The sequence below is a fragment of the Heterodontus francisci genome, chromosome 18 (genome assembly GCF_036365525.1).
Source record: "Heterodontus francisci isolate sHetFra1 chromosome 18, sHetFra1.hap1, whole genome shotgun sequence".
Classification (NCBI taxonomy): Eukaryota; Metazoa; Chordata; class Chondrichthyes; order Heterodontiformes; family Heterodontidae; genus Heterodontus; species Heterodontus francisci.
The window spans coordinates 57,088,560-57,111,289 of record NC_090388.1 but is presented as its reverse complement, the minus strand read 5'-3'; the positions used below and the strand labels follow the sequence as shown (position 1 = coordinate 57,111,289).

Sequence of the window (22,730 nt, the reverse complement as noted above, 5' to 3'; positions counted from 1 at the left end):
GTCTGGGTGCAACCAAAAAAACAGCTCCGAAATCTCTCTTGTAACTCAAGTTTTTCAAAGCTTCTCCAGACACCAAAGTAAAGCACTTCCACCAATATTAGTTAACACTGGCAACAGATAGGCCTTTTGATTCTAAGATACTATTGATGCATTGGGCCAAATGTCATGTATTTTGGCCATTCCCACACCCGTCATCCTATTAGTAATACATTAAATTACCTGCAGCATCACTGTGCACACTTGGAAGGTACAAGAGTCAAAATGAAATGCTGGCATAGCTAATACAGAGTAGAAATGGGTCCCACTCCAAAATGCACTCCACAAAAATTGCTGGTATATTTTACTTAGCTTATCATGGTCTACATTATCTAGCCTATAGAAGCTGTTGGCTTTGCTAATAGTGTGTCCTGTTGTCTCTACCTGTTCTTTATGTCAAGTGTTAGTCCCAATTGAGAAGAAAACAATCAGCCTATGCCAAATCTTGAGGAAAAAAACTAGGACAAAAACCCTTCTATTCAATGATTCAGATCGACAGTGCAGCTAACTGATTTGGTGTGGATTCTAAGCACCATTTTTTAAACTACTGCTCTGACACTACTATTTCATTAGTCTTTTTGAACTTGCTAGATGTTTAATCAAACCCTTGTTGAAAGATGTAGAGAGCATGAGGGGCCTGGCCTTCTGGTTGCAGAACCCTGAGAGTGAGGTCTCAACAAAGAACATTAGCATCAAGGCTACTTTCAGTTGGTGGAAGTCAACATTGTTTGAAAAATTGATGTTTAGGGTACACCACCTAAGCAATGGGTCTCAAAGCACTAACTGCAAGAGAAGTTGCTCAGCTTCTTAGAAAAAAGAATCTCCTTCATGTTTGTGTAAAATATTTGCAAAACAGTCCTTTAACTTCCCATTAGCAATACTGTCTTGAGTGGAAGTAGGGCTTCCATAATGCTCAAAGTAGGGAACATTTTTGTATTATGCCTTTTTGATATGACTTTTGATAAGCAAAATACTGAGAGTCAAAGATTGCTATATCCAGAGAAGTGTTTATTTGTCTCTGTCAGAAGGACAACTAAATCTCTCCTAATTCATCCGTGTTGCAGTAAGTCATCTGCCCTCTATGGTTTTACTTATTGCAGTATTACTGCACTCAGAAATTAATTGTGTCAGATAAATTGTATGCCAGGTTTGGACCCTTTGACGTATTTGCTGAAGAAGGGAAGTAGGCAAATTCTACACTGACCCACTGGGGGTCATCTTGAAAGGAAGGCAGTTTAACATTTGCACCATGTAAAGCTTCTTTGTCATAAAAGCATTGCCTTCACAACGCATCCTCAGTTCAGTGTTCAAATTCAGCTTTCAAGTCAGTTTTAATTTCTACAACTGGCATTTATCGGGATTTTCCAAGCATAGGCAGTAAAATGGCAAAGTGGCATCTGCATTTTCCTAATTGGCGGTGAGCCTTATCAAGTACACAGGGCTTCAGTCAGAACCACTCCTAACTGTGTCACCATCATTGGGAGAGAGAAACTGAGCCAGGCTATGGCTATGAAAGGCTATTGCAGCTTAAGTAGCCATAAATACAGCAAGTCACTTAGAAGCAAGAGATAGAGTGACTGAGGCAGTATTAAAGAAAGCAACAGCAGCACCGGAGCACTGACTGCTGCATTACCTGAAACGGATAACAAATTCACAAGATGTATTTTGATGTAAAAACACATTGTGAATGGTATAACTTTAAGTCATTGCTTTTTAGTCTACAGAATGTCTAAATCTGTGCATTCTTTGCAAAGGAGAGACAGGTACACAACCAGAGACAAAAGACTGCCACAGGTGGAGGAATGGCAATTATTAGGCCTCTCAGCAAAAGGAGTAATCTCTGCAACTGCTTGGCAGACATATCACGAAGCCTGAGGAGATGGAGCTGCAGGAGAACTATAAGGTTCAGGTTGGTAATGGGAAATATCCTTACACAGCTGTGTGTTTTGGCTCTCTGTCGGCTTTCCGATGACTTGAAGGACTTCCTGCTATTGCTCAGTCATATATTCTGATTTGCAAATCAGAGACCACTTTCCTAAAATGAATGTCCCTTGTGGCCATCATAGGTGCTGCACCTCCAGAGGGACCCTTGCTCCATTGGATTCACCCAATCCATCATGCGACTACTTAATCAAGCAGGAAACCAAATAAATCCACAGGGATTTATCGGGCAGAGGGCTTTACTGTGTCAGAGGGGATATCATGGGTGAATCACAGAGCACCAGTGAGCAGGAGAAGCTTGGAGGTAATTATGAGCAAATCGCTGTCACTCCCCAGAAGAGGCAGAGATGACCACCCTCAGCTGAGGAACCCAATGACCAAGATTTCAGGGGTTCAGTCTTTAAAAGGTTAATGACTGAGGAGCATAGGTCTCATGTGCAGGCAGTGGAGATAGTGTTCTCTCACATGGTGCAGATGGTGCAAAAGTTGGAACAATCCACACCTGCAGCTGCATCCCAATGCGGGTCATATGGCATGCCACGTGTATCAGTCCCTGAGATCACTGCAGCTTCAAGGTATCAGGAAAAGGCTGGAAGTATCAAGCTGCATATAAGTTTAGTTCTGTCGTCACTGTCACAGCCGCAGATGAGGCTGTGCCCCTGGTGAGAGGAGGTTGCAAGTCAGGTTCCAGCAGCTGGCACATCTCCATGACAGTATCAGGAAGAAAACACAGCCTTCTTAAGACACTGCCTTTAAGAAAAATCAAGATAGGTCCTCTGTGCTCTGCAGAACCTGTCGAACCTGTGGCTCAGATGCCTGCATGTTGGCTGTTGCCTGTGTGCATGCTGCCATACTTTCCTGGTTCCCATCCTTTCTTCCTCTATATCCTCATTGTCCTCTTCCTCAAAACACAGAAACAATGGAATTAGCAGAGGGAAATCCATTACATCCTTAAAATTGCTCCCTTAAAATTCTCAGCAGGTTTCACAAAGCGCTTTTAAGTACTCTTCATCAGAAGTTTCCTTGATTCTCCAGCGCATCCTGCCGCTTCTGAGTGGTATGAAAGAGAATCCAGCCTCAGTGATCTGAGATGGTTGGGAGCTGTGCAGTGGCTCACTGCATTTGGTGTAGTGCTAATACTTGATCACTATAACTTAATGTCCAAGAGAAGGCCAGCATGATTTGGGCTGTAGTGTGAAGTGGTCAGTTTTTAAAAGGGAAGGAGTTTCCACATTCATGGTATTGTGAGGAAAAATATGTGCTCTTGGCCAAACTACAGCTAGACTATCTGTTCTGGATGAGTAGAAAAGAAGTTGGAGTTTTAGCATCATTGCAGTCAGTGAGCGATTTGAATTTTTGTGTATATCCAGCTATGCAGTTTACAGGAGACAGACTGGGGCTGGAAAATGGAGCTAAACTTGTGTAGGATCAGCACAGTTGGCTGCATTGAATATTGGCAGCATTGGGCAGTGGCAGAGGCTTGATTAGCGTGAACAAGATTAAGCAATCAGCCTGATGTCACTGGGTTGCATGTACACCTGTAGCCTACATTATTAACTCTAAGTACAACAGATGCAGGTGGAGTGGTAGCAAATCATCACAGATTATTATAGGGATCCTGTACAGTGTGAACCGGGCAGAACTGGTTGAGGTTCACCGTGCTGAGAGGGTTTGTGAAGGGGAGCAAAAGGCATTAACCTTGCAGCACAGTATTTGAGAATATGTTATCGGTTAATCAGGGCACTTGATGTAATACGATGAGGGTCAATAAGTAGTTGACAAAGTAGCCTTACCTGCTCAAAGGCCGGTGCAGGAGGTCATATAATTAGTGCAGTAACTGAGAGCAGAGTGAGTTCCTTGGCGGGAGAGTTGCTCAAGCAACACAGCAGTTGTGGCGACAAGGACAGAAGGTTCCAGAGTCCAGGCAAAGATTTCAGCCTACATGAGGCAGTTTACCTAAAGGGCAAACACAGACACCAGGACACCGACTTAGCAATGTGCACAGCCCACGTTACATGGTACACAAGGCTATGATTATTATAAATTATTCCACAAGTTCTGTGAAGTGCTTGAGGTGGGGTGAAGTCATGTCAAAGGGAAAACATTCGTATTATTTATTTTTACAATAGGCCAAGCTGACGGTAGACAATCTAACATGAATTAAAATTTGACTTGAACTTAGTTACAACTCGGAGGTGGTGGCATAGTGGTATTGTCACTTAACTAGTAACCCAGCAACCTAGGATATTTCTCTGGGATATGGGTTCGAATCCCACCACAGCAGAAGTTTGAATTTGAATTCAATTAATAAATCTGGAATTAAAAGCTAGTCTAATAATGGCCATGAAACCATTGTCGATTGTTGTAAAAACCCAGGCTTACCAATGTCTTTGAGGGAAGGAGCTCTGGTGTTCTTACCTAGTCTGGCCTACATGTGACTCCAGACCCAGAGCAATGTGGTTGACTCTTAAATGCCCTCTGAAATGGCCTAGCAAGCCACTCAGTTCTTTCAAACCACTACAAAGTCAATAAGGAATGAAACCAGATGGACCGCCCAGTGTCGACCTAGGCACCGGAAACGACAAAGGCAAACCCAGCCCTGTCAACCCTGCAAAGTTCTCCTTACTAACATCTGGGGGCTTGTGCCAAAGTTGGGAGAGCTGTCCCACAGACTAGTCAAGCAACAGCCTGACACAGAAATACTCTCCAAATCATACCTTACAGACAACGTCCCAGACACCGCCATCACCATCCCCGGGTATGTCCTGTCCCACCGGCAGGACAGGACCAGCAGAGGTGGTGGCACAGTGGTATAAAGTCGGATGGGAGTTACCCTGGGAGTCCTCAACATTGACTCCGGACCCCATGAAGTCTCATGGCATCAGGTCAAACATGGGCAAGGTAACCTCCTGCTGGTTACCACCTACCACCACCACTGCACCCCCCCACCCCCCAAGCTGATGAAGCAGTGCTCCTCCATGTTGCGAAGCACTGAGGGTGGCAAGGGTGCAGAATGGGGTACTTCAGTGTCCATCACCAAGAGTGGCTCGGGAGCACCACTACTGACCGAGCTGGCTGAGTCCTAAAGGACATAGCTGCTAGACTGGGCCTGTGGCAGGTGGTGCGGGAACCAACAAGAGAGAAAAATATACTTGACCTTGTCCTCACCGATCTGCCTGCTGCAGATGCTTCTGTCCATGACAGTATTGTTAGGAGTGAACACCGCACAGTCCTTGTGGAAACAAAGTCTTGTCTTCATTTTGAGGATACCCTCCATCGTGTTGTGTGGCACTACCACCATGCTAAATTGGATAGAATTCAAACAGATCTAGCAATGGAAAACTGGGCATCCATGAGGCGCTGTGTGCCATCAGCAGCAGCAGAATTGTACTCAACCACAATCTGTGACATCATGGCCTGGCATAACCCCTATGATTACCATCAAGCCAGGAGACCAATTCTGGTTCAATGAGGAGTGCAGGAGGGCATGCCAGGAGCAGCACCAGGCATACCTCAAAATGAGGTGTAAACATGGTGAAGCTACAACCCAGGACTACTTGCGTGCCAAACAGCGTAAGCAGCTTGCGATAGACAAAGCTAAGCGATCCCATAATCAACAGATCAGATCTAAGCTCCGTAGTCCTGCCACATCCAGTCGTGAATGGTGTGGACAATTAAACAACTAACTGGAGGAGGTGGCTCCACAAATATCCCCATCCTCAATGATGGGGGAGCCCAGGACATCAGTGCAAAAGATTAGGCTGACGCATTTGCAACAATCTTCAGCCAGAAATGCCAAGTGGATGATTCATCTCAGCCTCCTCCTAAAGTCCCCAGCATCACAGATGCCAGACTTCAGCCAATTTGATTCACTTCGCGTGATATCAAGAACGACTGAAGGCACTGGATACTGCAAAGGCTCTGGGCCCTGACAATATTCCGGTAATAGTACTGAAGACCTGTGCTCCAGAACTAGCCACACTCCTAGCCAAGCTGTTCCAGTACAGCTACAACACTGGCATCTACCCGGCAATGTGAAAAATTGTTCAGGTACGTCTTGTACATAAAAAGCAGGACAAGTCCAAGCCGGTCAATTACTGCCCCATCAGTCCACTCTCAATCATCAGTAAAGTGATGGAAGGGGTCATTGTCAGTGCTTTCAAGTAGCATTTGCTTAGCAATAACCTGCTCAGTGATGCTCAGTTTGGGTTCTGCCAGAGCCACACAGCTCCTGACCTCATTGCAGCCTTGGTTCAAACATGGACAAAACAGCTGAACTCATGAGGTGAGGTGAGTGTGACTGCCCTTGACATCAAGCCAGCATTTGACCGAGTATGGCATCAAGGGGCCCTTGCAAAACTGGAGTCAATAGGAATCAGGGGGAAAACTCTCCAGTGGTTGGAGTCATACCTAGTGCAAAGGACGATGGTTGTGGCTGTTGGAGGTCAATCATCTCAACTCCAGGACATCACTGCAGGAGTTCCTCAGGGTAGTGTCCTGGGCCCAACCATCTTCAGCTACTTCATCAATGACCTTCCTTCAATCATAAGATCAGAAGTGGGGATTTTCGCTGATGATTGCACAATGTTCAGCAGCATTTGTGACTCCTCAGATACTGAAGCTGTGCGTGTAGAAATGCAGCAAGACCTGGACAATATCCAGGCTTGGGTTGATAAGTGGCAAGTAACATTCACGCCACACAAGTGCCAGGCAATGACCAACTCCAACAAGAGAGAATCTAACCATCTCCCCTTGACATTCAATGGCATTACCATCGCTGAATCCCCCTCTAGCAACATCCTGGGGTTACCATTGACCAGAAACTGAACTGTAGTAGCCATATAAATACCATGGCTACATGAGCAGGTCAGAGGCTAGGAATCCCGCAGTGCATAACTCACCTCCTGACTCCTCAAAGCCTGTCTGCCATCTACAAGGCACAAGTCAGGAATGTGATAGAATACTCTCCACTAGCCTGGATGGGTGCAGCTCCAACAACACTCAAGAAGCTTGACAACATCCAGGACAAAGCAACCCACTTGATTGGCACCCCATGTACAGACATTCACTCCATCCACCACCGACGCACAGTGGGAGCATTGTGCACCATTTACAAGATGCACTGCAGTAACACACCAAGGCTGCTTGGATAGCACCTTCCAAACCCGCAACCTCTAACACCTAGAAGGACAAGGGCAGCAGTTGCATGGGAACACCACCACCTGCAAGTTTCCCTCCAAGCCACACATCATCCTGACTTACAACTATATCACCATTCCTTCACTGTCGCTGGGTCAAAATCCTGGAACTCCTTTCCTAACAGTACTGTGGGTGTACCTACCCCACATGGATTGCAGCGGTTCAAGAAGGCAGCTCACCACCACCTTCTCAAGGGCAATTAGGGATAGGCAATAAATACTGGCCCAGCCAGCAATGCCCAAGTCCCGTGAACGAATGAAAAAAAACTAGTTAACCTTTTCCCGGATTTAGACTGTCAGCTAGGGGATCTCATGCATTTGCAAGGTTCAGTATTTTCCATTAGCTGCGTGGTTCACTGGTCTCTTAGAAAGACTAAAGGACACATCATCAGCTCACACTATCACTCATCATGAAGTGTTCTGGAATTTTCTCGATCTTTGGACAGGAGAGCCATATAAAGTTGTGGGGAATTGTTTTCTTCTTACATTTCCAATTCAGCAGTAAATAGGGGTGTTTCAAAAGCTGGGCATCAAGGGAAAGGCCGAGAGAAATCTAGGTCTGGAGCCCAATTATTGATCACATCCATTGGGCTGATCCGCATAAAGGTGAACAGACTGTGGCAGAGAGGGACTGTGGTCTTTTTACAAAACCTTTTTGTTTCTTTCATATCAACCTAAATCTTTGTTTCTGATCTCTGTGGTAAGCCTTTTCTATCATAGAATTACGGCTATAGATTTCAGGCCATGAACTTCTGGATTAGCAGGAGACATTAGGTATTTTTCCTTTACATCATTGAGTCTTCCCACAGCAGACACAATTCTCCAAACAGAAGAATGGGCAGATGACCTGTTGCCAGACTGTGGGGTACGTGTGTGTATGATATTACAGATCTGTGTCTTGCCATGTCTATAGCAGAGAAAAGTTCCCTAAAATTAAAACAACATTCTAAAATAAAAACCTGGCAAGAAAATAATCAAAAATTCTTTAAAACTCTACATTCTAAACAAACTTTACAAAGCAAGACAGTAGGGTTCCCTAATAATAGAAGCACCTCTAAATGTAGGGCAAAACTATACAGGCCATTGAGGTCTCGAGCCTAATCCTCAGTTCATGTTAATTGAGTTGGGATGCTATAACTGGTTTCAGTGGTAAACAAAATAAATCAGTGACTTCTACTGGAAAAAAGCACATGTGTGAACATTTGGTAAGGACAGGATCAGGGTCAGATGGAATGCTCCCCTCTTAATCAAATAGCCTGTCGAGGCTCCCTGCAAAGGCTCACACTTACATGAGGTACTAATGGGTTGCTGGCAACTGTGAAACTGTATCATATCATGAGCCAGCACTTTCAGGACAGGAAGTTAGAGCAGGAAAAGGAACCGAAGTATAAAATGCAAGATGACTTGTGAAGAAGGCTTTGTTTCCTAAAAATGGGCAAGTTATATTTTTTTCCTTTATATTTCCTCTCTCCATGTCTTCACAAGAGAAGGATAATCGTGCAATCAAGATTGGCGATAGAGCACCTGCTTCCAGACCTGTCAATGCTGATCTGAAAAAACAGCAAGAAGGTGCAACAGTGGCCTGGGATACTGTTTCCCCTCCATGTGGGTAAATACTGCTAGCTATATCCCATACAAATAAGACAAAGATTAAGAACCCACTCTGTGGGGAAAACATATATCATATCACTGTATATCTTGTACCATGTCACTCACCAGACTTTTAAGCAATTTAGTGGGTGGGCTATACAAAATGGGGAAAATCCTGATAGTGGAGTAAAAGAACTAAAGCTAAATGCCTGTCAGCAAGGATCATTTCTTTTCAGAACCAATAAAGATCCTAATAGAGAAATAATTGTTCATCTGATTTTTCTATCTGTACTGCTAACCTTACCCTGGGCAGGTTTGTCATGTCTCACTTGTTTTGAGTGAAATTCACTGATTTTGGTTTAAAAACAAAACTTATTTTGACATAATTCAACATAAAAATGAATACAGTTCCATGTTTTCTTCTGTGAGGCTTAAACAGTACAAGGAGAAATCCAGGCCAGAAATAGGAGAGATAATTTGTGAAATATACAACTCCCTTGTAATTGCATGATTACGTCATTTAACACTGAACATTTGTTGAAAAGGGTTTCTGATTCCAGTTCTCTGTGGCTTCCTGAATAATTTGGGAACAATCTTAGTTTACTATCCCATTTAAACTTTTTATTTTTCTCCTCTATCCATTTACCCTCCCCCTCCACCCCATCACATCCATAGGCGTGAGCAGCACAGAACTACCAAAGTCCAAGGTGACCTTTTCCCAGACCTCTCCCAATGGGGATATGCAGATCTGTTAATCTAATTGAATGGAAAGTGCAGTACTGTAAAAACTTCTGGGATTTACTGATGACATAAACAACAAACAAAAACAACAGTAGCATGAATCATGTGTCAGCTGCTGCCAAACATAGAACCAGACTCTGAAGCACAAGATTCTGATCTGTATTTAAACACAAATAGTATTTTATTTTGTTTTGTACAAATTCCAAATCCCCAGAAAAACAATGTACAAAACAATAAATTAAACAACTCAAACACCAGAATTTATATTCAAAATAATTTAAAGGGGCACTATTTTCGTGAAAATGTATTTGTCAAACCTCCTTTTTCTTCATTCTTTCCATTTTGTATTGCGCACCTACAAGAGAGCCAAAATACTGGGAAAAAAAGAGTGCAGTGACATGCTGATACACATGCAGTGATACAACATCGATTTTTAGCAGTGATCCCCAAGTGAGTCCCCAATTTCAGTCATGCTGTTCTGGGAGGATAGTAACCAGATGCTTGCCACACTGGGGGAAGGGGCAGGAGAGTGAAGAACAAGCTTCAAACATGTGCCCAAATGACTCTTCGCTGGTCTCGTGGCTTTATTTGTAGATATAGAGACAAAATATAAAAATAATATCCAGAAGTAACTTCTCTATACGAATTAATTTCTTTATCTGCATTCATTAACTGTCCATAGAAATTTGTCAAATTACTAATATAGGTCACTGGGCTGCTCCAGCACAGCTGCTTTACCAAAATATGAATCGTGAAACAATTGCGGAATCTACCATTTAACGTTAAATTAGAAATTTACGGAGTATCGGAACTTTATATGTAAGATGGGCGTATTTGAAAGTCGAAAGGGTCTTCCAGATATCAAAGGGTTGACTTGAGTTTGAGGTTTGACACTAACTATGCTGTATATAGCATTACTAAAAGGAGTAAAGCCAAAGCCAGATAAACAGCAGAGGGGAAGAGCAGAGCAGAGCAGAGCAGATAAACAGAAGGGAGGCGAGAAAGGGAGGGGGGAAAAGGAGAGAAGATCGAGTGAAGAGGGGAGAGGAGAATGAAGCCTCACTGCCGATCCGATTTTTAAAACTCGCTGTATAAATTGTGATCGCTAAGATTTTTTAGTGAGTGAACACGTTTTTCTTGTAATGTTAATGTAGAAGTCATCAGTGGGCGAACTACTAGGCTCAAAACTGTTCAGGCGGCTAGAATTAGCCTTTATAAAACTCAGCCTGCTGAGCCGGACAAGTTGTGTTACTCTTCCTGTGATAATGTCTGGAATATTCATTTTGAACATCAATCAACAGAAACAGGAAGATAAAAGAAGGAATCTCTGTAACTGTTGGATTAATAAAAGAGGTCATGAGGACAAGGTACAATCAAATCATTTGAAATCCGGCAAATTTGTGCTTTACAGCGCAGCAAATCTGCTGTGATTTTGTTTGAAATATATTTTTACACTAAACAAAGTAAATTTAAAAATGTGGTACCACCAGTGGGAGATTTTCCTGCACCTGTGCATTTAGCAGGTAAAAGAAGTGATGGAAGAATATTTAACATTTGGATTAGGTGTGGAATAAAACAAAAGTGGTTTGTTTCAAAGACCTCGGGCCAGAAATGAGGATTGTTTGCGCCCATTTTCTGGGTGTATCGAGTGCCCTTTGCGTCCCAAAATGTTGTCTGCAACATACGCGCACAATTTTGGAGTGAAGCATGTTGGTGCCACCTTGGGAAGGATGTTAGTGCACATGCAGTGTACAGTTGTTGGAAGTATGCAGAGCAGGCAGATCATGGAGTCAATCAGCACTCAATGCTGATTTGACACCAGCGGTACCGTGTTGGAGCTTAAAGCTCCAGCCAATGACCTCTCTTAACTTCGCAAGTCTGATCACCTGTTCAGCAGCAGGGAGGAGGCTCTCAACCAGTGCTATTTAAAGGGGTCATGGACTATACTTATAGGTTGATTTCTTCTGACTGTTGCTTCGATTCTACAAATGTTTGGTGCTTTCTATAGTTGTTTCAAGTTGCAGACGTCTACAGGGAGTAATGTAGCAGGTGCTGAATGAGATTTTGCTGACTTCAGGGATTCTGCACAAACCAGTTGCTCCCAAACATGAAATACAACATGGAATGAACAGAAAGCATGGACAGCAGGACAAGCTGCTGGAAGAGAGAGGAGGAGGAGGGAGAGAAAGTTCTCAGCATGAGGCCATAGCTGCCCAGGGTGTTTAGGGAGCAATTTTCCAACCTAAACCTCAGCGAGGAACAATGTGTGAGATATCTGCACTTCATCAAGGAGGTCCTCACTGAAATATGCCACATGCTGCAGCCACAACTGAAACCTCATGGCAGGACAAGTATCCTATTGCCAGTGGCTGTGAAGATGACTGTAGTGAAGAACTTTTTTGTGCCTGGCTCCTTCTGGGCTGGAGCTAGAGATATTTGCTATATATCAGTTTGTCATCCTGAGGTTCCCTATTCAATGACAGCTAATTACATTTCATTCCCTCTTGCCAGAGAGAATCAGACAGAGTGAGCATGCAGCTTTACTACGATTGCAGGGTGCCATTGGCTACACGCACATCACTTCTGGGCACCAATTGTCAAATCTGCCTTATACTGGAACCAAAAGGGATTCCACTCCCTCAATGTCCAGCTGGTGTATTACCATAGGTAGTGAATCTTGTGGGTCAATGCCTGATACCCTGGCAGCAGTCACTATGCATTCATTCTGTGGCAGCCCTCTGTGCTGGCTGTATTTCAACAATCACGGCAAACACATGAGTGGCAACTGGGTGACAAGGGCTATCTGCTGACCAGATGGCTGACGGCTCAGGTGTGCAGCCAATGCACACATGCACAGCATACATGCGATGTAAGCCATGCTGCCATATGAAATGTGATGGAGTGCACTATTGACGTGCTGAAACAACTTTTCCACTCTGGAGCAGCCTGCCAGTATTCAGCAGGATGAGTGTCAAGATTCGTGGTGGTCTGCTGTATGCTGCACAACTTTGCCATCATGATGAGACAGCTCTTGACCAGCTATACAGAGAGCAGCTGAGGAGCAGGAGCATGAGGAGGAGCAGGAATAGGTAGAGAAGATGAAACTTAGACAGACCTTTTCTGGCTCGGCTGTCTGTGAAGAACTCATCCAAGTGCAATACCAATAACCACAACCACAATTCCCCACTCATCAACAGCCCCGCATCTTAAATTGCCTCTGTCACTGACTATCACAGCCTCCACTTGTCCACTATGCAAAAATAAAAGCTACCACAAAATAAACATTTTAAACCAAATTTATACATTAAACCATGCCATATAGCATTAAAAGTCAACTAATTACTCATGCATTCCTTTGTGCCTGTCTTCTATGTGTTCTTGCCTGTCCTAGTGCTCCTACGAAGTGTGACTCCAGTAGCAGCAGCATAGCTGGTATAAGGCAGATGATTTCCAATTGAGAAAACTGCAGATGACCTTGGAGAATGACTTCAAACAGTTCTGGGCCTAGGAGGCCCAACTGCGGACTGCACCATCCCAGCATAGGCAGTAACATCCCAGCACAGGCTGGCTGGTTGACAAGCAACAGCAAAGGTAATTGTGGAATAACAGAGGTGGGAGGACAAATGCTATCTTCTGGAAGAAGGACAGCAAGTTTGTGTTCCATGGAAGTACTGTCATTTCCCTGGGGTGGCACTTCAGGGATCCTAGTAATCTGTTGGGGAACAAATTGTTGGACTGCTCTGACACTCTGTAAGCCCATTTGCAAAACCATGCTGGCAGCAGTTTGAGCTTGCATGGCAGCACTCAAGACATGGGTGGCTGCAGCTTGCCCTGCAATGGAAGCTGCGACATTGGCCATCAGATGATGGCTGCATCATGATTGGGTACACGAGTGTGTGAACGGAGTTGGCCTCCATTTCCATGATGGAAAGGCTGAGCTCTGAATTCTGCACAAAGTCCTGTGCCAAGTTGGTTCTGGACTCCTCCATTCTCCTTGACATTGACCACAGGCATTCTAGCAGGCTTCTCAATCCATCAAGCATTTTGTTGTTTATACACTTCAGCCTTCTTCTCTTGACTGCCCCATCGAAGTTCTCACCTGAGTCCTCTACAGCAGAACTCATGTGCAGCCTCGACCTCCAGCGAGTTGGCACCTGCACTATCCTTATCCCCTGCCCTGGCTGCAGCGCACTCATGCCTGATGTCTCACCACTTGCAAATCCCATCTCTATGCTATCTTCTAAATTGCGCAGTGTCAGTATCTGAGGTAGAGGCTGCCAGTGTGAAATTGAATGACAGATCCTCTTCTTCATCACTGACTTCTTGCTGTTCCTCCACTGTCTGGTCAGGCTGCCCTTCTTGTGTATCTGTAAGGAGAAAAGCACAAGAGAAAGGTGGTGATAGGGAGACTAGGGTTGGGGGTGCAGTAGTGAAAAGAGGTGCATGCTTACACCATTTGCAGCTTGTAAATTGTAAAGTGTGGGATGAGGGTGAGGTGGGATGCGAGAAGGAAGATTAGATATGAGAATACCATCATCTTCGATGATCTCAACCCCGCCGCTGGCCACTGCCTCAGCAATGGGCGTCCCAATAATGGCCAGCACCATCTACTCCATGGGGCTTAGGACATGCAAGCGCATCTCTCCTCCTCAGGTTAGTTGCTGCTGCCTCTGGTTGTGCGCCACCTTGCCCTGTAAGAGGTGGAAGTGTGTCAGTGAGTGTTGTGGAATCTATTTGGGTGATGTGGCATTCGTGGTTGAAAAGCAGGCAGCATGTGAACTCTGTGAGATATGTGTGTGAAGCTTGCAGCAGTGCTAAGTGTGAGATGTGATATCAGGTATCAGTTCTAATTGATAGAGATTGTTGGTGGGAGTGTGTTACGACCAGGTGAGAAAGGTATCTAGGGGTCTCTTTCAGCCTTCACTTGGTCTTTAATTCTTAAACACACATTGTTTTGATCTCCCCCTTGGTGAATCATTGTTCACCGCTTTCCAATTATAAGGCAAAGAAATGAACGCAAACAGGCTTTCTTAGGTTTAAAGAAGAAAAGTGAAATTTATTAAAACTTAATCTCTAATTCAGTTAACGCCTACAGATACACACCGTGCCCAGCTAGCATGCATACACAATACACACATGAAAATAGAGACACAAAAGAAATGAAAAAATAAAGTACAGGTTTGAGGCAATCTCTGAAGAGGTGTTTTTGTTACTGTGCTTCGAGCTCGCTGTAGTCCTTGATTGTCGGTAGTCTTGTTTTTCGTTGGGGCCCAGTATTCTTCTTAAACCTTGTTCATTGTAGGAGACTTTTCTTTCTTGGCTTTCTTGTATCTTCAATGGGTCTTCAGTTCCGTGAAAAAGAGATGGAGGCAGACAGGAGAGGCTGCACCGAGCCAGCCACAAGAGGTCTTTTCAGTCCAGGAGCAAACAGCTTTCTGAGTTCAAATTCTGTTTTCCAATTTAAAACTCTCCTAGTTGGCCAGCAGGTGGTCACGTGACCGACTGGTTTGACCAGGTCTCTTCTGTGTATTGGAGCAGGGACTGGTTCCTTTGTTCCAACACTGTCCGCCAGTATGAAACAAAAATGTCTTTCCAGCCAGGGGCTTGGCAACCCCTTGTAATAGGCTTTCTTTTCTTCCCAGAAACAATTTTAAAATTTAATGTCCAAGTGGTGAAATATATGTGACTCATTCTTGGCAGGTGGGGGCCTGAATGACAAGTGTGATATGGGCGTTCATGAATTGAGCAGTGTCTGAGACTACTGATACAGTTGCCTCGGATATGGCATTTGAAGATGTATTCACCAACCCTGACCACTCGTGTGAGGTCATTGAACTTCTTGCGGCACTGCATTCAGGTCATCAGGGTCAATGCCTCCTGGCATTGCCGGCCATGGCTATTTGTTCCCACTGCCTTTTTCTGATGTGTCTGGATTTGATGCATCGGGAAGGCCTCCTAGTCCCTTGCAGATAGATAACATCTCTCCTCCTTTCCAAACTCCTTCATCAGGGTCTCCAGTGCAGCATCCAGGAACCTTAGAGCCTGTGCTCTCCCATGTTGTGCCAATCTTAAATGTTTCCCAGATCAGAGTCACTTCCAGCATGACTGCCATCACCTGCTCCAGCCATAGGTCTCCACCTTTCAAAAGGTGCAGACTAACATTTTGCAGGGCAAAACTGGCTTTAACTGGTGCTAGCCAGTCCCTGTACTGGCCCCCTGCTGATGTATCCAGCCAATGAACAGCGCTATTAGCACTGGATGGATACTGAAATCATAGAAATAACCAGGCAGCACCAAGTTGACGTGCTGCCTACATTGCAATCAACGGGTGCAGGGTAAATCCGATTCACCATCTCCAAGCTTGTTTTTAGGTGCTATCGAATTTAGCCCCCAGTCAATGCTGGCATCATTTATCTGGAGCTGCCTGTGCTCCACATTAGGTCTATCAACTCTGCAAGAAGCGAATAAAACTGATAAAGTATTTTGGGACAGAATTATATGGGCTTTGCTCCAACATAATCTTGATACTTGGTTGTTGAATTTTTATAAAGCTTTTTTTGTTATTTCTATCTTTGATGACTCCTGCCTCAATAACAACTTGAATTCTTCATTGCAGGGACTTGTCCTTTCCTTAATGCTTTGCTCTTGTCCCTTTTGCTTTCTCTCTTATAGTTTATCTTAGAAAATGAGGTCTGTCTGTTGCTTATGGGCACATAGAAGAAATTAGAGTGTAAAATGGAAAATGACTGAGTCAATTTGAACAAATTTATTAAGACCACAGTAAAAATCCCTAATAGGTAGAGGATATGTAAATTAGGGTGTTCCTTTATAACACTCTTAAACAGGGGGTCTCACTTCCCTCTAGCTGTGTCATTAACCCCTTCACAACCGCCTCACAATCACCAAGCTTCTTATCTCTCTCCTCAAGCTCCTGACTGAGTTTTACTGCCTCGGTCACATACCTCCTATTCTGCTGCTGTTGTGCCATCAACCAAACTGTTGTTTCATCTACAACGGGACCCTTGTGCAACCCCATCTACCGGTTCACCCCCCCACCCCTCCAGAATGACCTGTACCCACCTCCATTTTAAAGGAAACTTCCCTGCCACACATTCCATGATAAGCCCATCCAAAGTCTGTTTTGCCATTTCTTTATCTTTCGGGGTCCCTTCATGGTCGGCAGAATCTCCTAAACGGGGGTCTCACCTCTCTCTAAGGTCCTGACCCCGTATTAGGTATCAATGACACGAAACAAACTGTGGATACAATTTCCACTTTATGTGGAAAACCTTTATTAACCCACTAAGCAATTGTATATACACTTACAACACCAGTTGCTTAGTTAGACCCGCGTACAGGAGCTTGTTCCCGGGTGGTCAGTCCATTGAACAAATTCTTCTGCACGACATCCCGTGATTGACCATATCACACTTCCCGGCTGCAACAATAATGTCCTTGTGGGCTGTGGCTTTATACCCCTTTCAGACCCTGGTCCCTTAACCTATAAGGTAATGTCTCGAATTGGGTCATCCGATTGGGTTTCAGTGCCTTATCAGTCCCACCATAGCTTTGCAAGACCACCTGCATGTGGTTATTTCCTGCTCTCAGCAAGGGGAGGGGGGTCTTAGGTGAATACCAGCAACGGATGTGATAACTGTATCTTGATAAGGCAGGAAGAAAACCATTCACACATATTCCGAGAGGCCATTGTCTACAAGAGTTGTTGTAGGCAGAGTGTCTGATGTTGTAATAGTCTGGGCCACCATTTTAATTACATGTCCTGACGTGTGTGTGTGTGTGTGTGTGTGTGTGTGTCCCTGTTCAGTTAAACTGTCTTTATTTTTTAAAAGTCCAATATGAGCCCCAGCGATGATGTCTTCATTCGGAATTCTTCTCCCTTCGTCCCAATTTCCTCTGCACTCCATGTTCCTACCACCCGGTGAGCTCCACACGCTGGTCCACACCACAACTGGTTACATTTTACTTATAAACAGAAATGCAAGATTAAAAATGCCTCACAGCACAACAGAAATACAAGCGATATTAAAATGCCTTACACCTTTGTGTTACGGCCAATATTCCATGAAGTTCTGCAGTGAAGATATCTTACACCAGATCCCTGCCCATTTTCACGTTTGTTCTGATTTTCAGCCCCACTTCTGTCAGTCAACCTAGCCCATATACATGTGGATGAATTTAAGTAAGACAATAATGATGGAAGGTTGTCATATGCATGACCACACCACAATTATCACCTCAGCAATGCTGGAAGCTGTCCATATCAATATACAACAGGCACCCAATGTTACTGGGTAATGGGATTTTTTAAAAAGTGTTCTTTTGACCGTAGCAGACAATATAATCCAGAGCAGCATGGAAACAAGTACCCTGAAATGTGCAATTTCACCCCATTAGTTGAGACATCTGGAGAATGATAATTGTAGCAATGCTGCCTGCTACCTTACCCTTTAAGCTGTCACAAGCACCAGAAATTTAAATCTGCCTCACCTATTCACCTGTCTATATGTTCTTAAGATTCTTTTCATAATTAACAATGCTTTCTTTTTATGTCATCGACAAATGTTGACATTCTGCCCACGAAACCCGAGTTCAAATCATTTAAGAGCAATGGCCCCAACACTGATCGCTGGGAGTAAAACCACTGTTTATATCCTTCCAGTCTGAAAATCAATCATCTGTGTTTTCTGATCATTAGCCAAATTCCTATCCCTGCTGCCACATTCTGTTTAACACTATGTGTCTTACATTTATCAACAAGCCTCCTCTACAACATCCAAACAATGAAATTTTGAAAATCCTATACAGGACATCTATTGCATTTCCTTTATCAGTACACTCCAATATCTCCACAAAAACTCCATTAAATTTGTCAGACATAACTAGTATTTTATAAATCCATGCTGGCTGTTCTTAATTAACCAACAATTTTTTCAGTACTTGGGTGATCCTGCATTATGGCCCCTGGAAGCTAACCCACTATGAATGTTAAGCTGAATGATCTATCATAACCCAGTTTGTTACTTGCTCCTTTTTTGAACAAAAGTTTGCAATCCTCTGTCTGCCTAAGCTACTAACCTGTCTTTGTACTCATGAAGTGCTAATCACAGTTACCTGTGTTTTGGCACAACTTCTATGTCCAAGGATATTTGAAAGACTTCCCTCAGCATTCTAGAATGCAAACCCCCATCAGGGCCTGGTTCTGTTTCTAATTTTGAGTTCAATACTACTTCCTTATCTATAGTTATCCTATCTGATTGCACCATTTCCTCATCTTGTACCCTTTCCTTTCCACCATCACACTCTTCTGTTAAAACTGGGGCAAAGTACTTCATCAAAGTACATTCCTTCATCCTCCATAAGCTGATTTCTTTTTTTAAATCTCTAATTGGTCCTACCTTTTGAAACTAACTTTTAACAACATGTTTATACCATTTAACCAGGCCAAATACAATATGTTGAGAGGGTAACTGAAGAGGAAGTACAACTGTCAAAGACAGAATATGAGAATAGAATGGCAGGTAATATAAAAGGGAACCCAAAAATCTTCTACCGGCATGTAAATAGTAAGAGGTGGGGTGGTGGCCTATTAGGGACAAAGAGGGTGATTTATGCTCCCAGGCACAAGGCAAGGCTAGAATACTTAATGAGTGCTTTGTATTGGTGTTTACTAAGAAAGAGGATGTCGATAAAGTATCGGTAGAAGCAGATATAGTAGAGGTAATGGATGGGGTGAAAATTGGTAGAGTCGATAAGTCACCTGGTCCAGATTGTTTGCATCCCAGTTTGATAAAGTATGGAGATAGTTGAAGGGCTTGCCATAATCTTCTAATCTTCTCTAGATATGGGTGAAGTGCCAGAAGATGGAAAGTGGCGAATGTGACACCCTTATTCAAGAAAGTGTGTAAGGACATTCCTAGTAACTACAGTGCTGGGTAAGGTTTTAGAAACAGTAATCAGGAAATAAAATCAACAGGCATTTGGAGAGGTTTGAGTTAATTAGGGAGAGCCAGCATGGATTTGTGAAAGGCAGATCATGCTTGACTTATCTAATTGATTTTTTTTGATGAAAGGAAAGCAAAGGATGTTATCTATATGGATTTTAAGAAAGCCTTTGACAAAGTGCCACATAAAAGGCTGGTTAACAAACTTGAGGTTCATGGAATAGAAGGGTCAGTGTCAGCTTGGATAAAAAAATTGGCGCAAGGACAGAAAATAGCGAGTCGCGTTAAGTGGTTGTTTTTCAGACTGGAGGATGAAGACCGAGATGTTCCCCAAGGGTCAGTCTAGGACCACTGCTTTTTTGATATATACAAATGACTTGGATATTGGAATACTGAATAAAATTTCAAAATTTGTTGATGATACCAAACTTGGAGGTGTGGCAGACAGTGAGGATGATATCAATCAACTGCAAAAGGACAGAGAGGCTAGCAGAACGGGCAGACATGTGACAGATGAAATTTAATATAGAGAAATGTGAGGTGATGCATTTTGGCAAATGGAATAGGGAGAAGCAATAGACTAAATGGTACAGTTCCAAAGAGTGTACAGGGATAGAGGGACCAGAGGGTTCATGTTTATAGATCTTTGAAGGTGGCAGGACATATCGATAAAGTAAAGCAAAAGAGATCTTTAGCTTCATAAATAGAGGTATTGAGTATAAAAGCAGGGAAGTTATGCTGAAACTTTATAAATCTCTGGTTAGGCCACAACTAGAGTATTGCGTCCTGTTCTGGTGACCACACTTTAGGAAAGATGTGAGGGTCCTTGAGAGGGTGCAGAGGAGATTTACCAGAATGATTCCAGGGATGAGGGATTTTAGCTACAAGGTCAGGTTGAAGAAGCTCGGGTATTTCTCCTTGGAGCAAAGCAGATTTGATAGAGATGTACAAGATTATAACAGGTTTGGGTAAGGTAGAAAAAGAAAAGCTGTTCCCACTAGCCGATGGTACAAGGACTAAGGGACACAGATTTAAGATTTTGGGCAAGAGATGCAGAGGAATGTGAGGAAGAACTTGTTTACGCAGCGAGTGGTAATGACCTGGAACTCGCTACCTACAAGAGTGGTGGAAGCGGAGATGGAGAATAATTTCAAAATGAAATTGGATGGGCACTTGAGAGAAATAAACTTAAAGGGCTACGGGTATAGAGCCGGGGAATGGGACTGACTGGATTGCTCTACAGAGAGACAGCATGGACTCAGTGGGCCAAATGGCCTCTTTCTGTGCCATTCTGACTCTATGACTGTGACTCTAATTACCTGCTAGCCTCTCATACAGCCCCATTACATTTTGAGATTTTTTACTAATTAGCCAAGGGGGAATTGCAGCAACAACAGCTTGATTTCCTATTCTAAACTAAATTCAGCACATAAATCCACACAACACACAATATATCTGGAAAGCCTATGTGACCCAGGAGCCAGTATCAGACAAGTTCCCTGATAGAGTGGTGTTTCTCACATATCATATCAATTTGAGACAATCAGGTTTGTTACTATATTTCAATTGCATTCATATACAAGAAAATGAAATGGTCTCACTCATTCGAGCACAGAAGGGAATAGTTGCCAAGGGCCCTCACCCGGCAGAGTAGTAGTAACTTTGATGGAAGCACAACTGCCCAATATAGATACAAAGAGCAGGGGGTCCATCAAAATAAATCTGATACGGCCAATCTGCAGTGAAAATAATAAAGGATTTAGTGTAGTGTTATGATCCTGTAGTTTTCTTTTCTGGGAAGTATGTGGTGTGTCTTTAAGGCTGGAAAGGGATCAGTACTGCTTTAAGGCAGCAAGCTCCAGGGACTGAATCAAAGAATGCATACTTGTTGCCGTAGGATACAGCCATACGGAGAACAAGGACAAAGATACAATGTTGCCGATTGACGTTTGAAACTAGCTGAAAAGACTGGCTTTTGAGACACAATTAACAGACACAGACAGACAGCTGGACCAACATGAACAGAACAGAGATCTCTGATAATTTAAACTGAAGGAAGAGAAGTTAGACTGTGACAATCTTTTATCCCTCAAAAATTCTAAAGCCAAACTGATTAATTGAAAAGTGTTTGCGAGTAGTTGATCTACAGTGGTCATCGCTGGATGAACAAGAAAGTTGAAGCTTCGAATGTCTGATTTTTTTTTTATTCCCATTGGACAGCTGCGAGGACCTCAAGCAACCTTGGACAGTTCCACATTTGAAGATTCCACTTCGGCAGGAGCGTAAATCTGCATGGACTTGATTGTATTTACTTTTTTAAAAAATGTTGTTTATATCTTAGTAGTGTTTAAGAATTTAGTTTTTCTAATTAAACAGTTAATTTGTTGATCTAAAGACATCTGATTTGGTTTGCCTCATTCGGGGGTTAATAGATGGTTTAATTTGGCTGTGGTGTTCTTTAATTTGCAAAGTTTAAAGTGATATGTTAGGTGATCTGTGGAGTGATGGGACTGAATTGACAGTGCATTGCTCCCACCGCAATCAGAATCATATATTTTGATTGGGGGCTTTGACTTGAGCCGTTGGTCGTAACAGTGGAAACAGACACAGGAGCGGACTCAGTTTTCTAAGGTTAGAAATAACTAGATTCAAAGGTTTTGCTAGTCTGTCAGCTGTCAGCCTATTAACATGAGGAATATTATAAAATAAATTGGCACTCATTGAAAACGTATTCTATTCCTTCATCTATCCATATAAAATAAATCAGTTTGTTGGTTTACTTTTGGCCTCATCTCACTGGAGTGAGCATCAGTTTACTTTCCAGAAGGCTGGAGAAATACACATGGGGACACAGCATCCAGTTCACACATGAGGGGTTTCATTGTATGACTACATATTGGGCAGAGAAGTTAAACCCCTGATCATAGGGGTCTGCTTTCAGGAGAGCTATTGAATCTGAACCTTGGAGAATATCTATTACAGACCCAAAATTTGTAATCTCTCTCATAACCTTTCTAAACTCCTTTATATCTGAATTAAATTTGTTGGGTTTTCTCCATTTAAATACCCTTATCTTTTTATTCATTGGTTTTTGAAAACATGAATAGATATTTATTTCAAAATATTCAAGTGAACCTCACATGTTCTTCGGAGGTTGACTCATTGTTGAAATGTACAGAGTTAAGCAGGTTCTGAAGATGTGTGACTTGCATCATTCTGTACAATTAGTGAGCAACCTACACATTCCCAGCAGAGCTGTGAA

General features: G+C 43.2%; 1 protein-coding gene across 3 annotated transcripts in view; it reads right to left on the bottom strand.

Moving 5' to 3' along the window:
* The window catches only part of LOC137379652 (ninjurin-2-like), a 354,918-nt gene that overhangs the window by 190,942 nt on the left and 141,246 nt on the right, over window positions 1-22,730 (bottom strand). Inside the window, exon 2 of one of the 3 annotated variants that reach the window (XM_068050794.1) lies at window positions 3,771-3,933. The exons of the other annotated variants lie outside the window; for them this stretch is intronic. The gene's annotated coding sequence lies outside the window, so the exon portion shown is untranslated. The remainder of the gene's footprint in view (window positions 1-3,770; window positions 3,934-22,730) is intronic. 3 annotated transcript variants of the gene reach the window in all.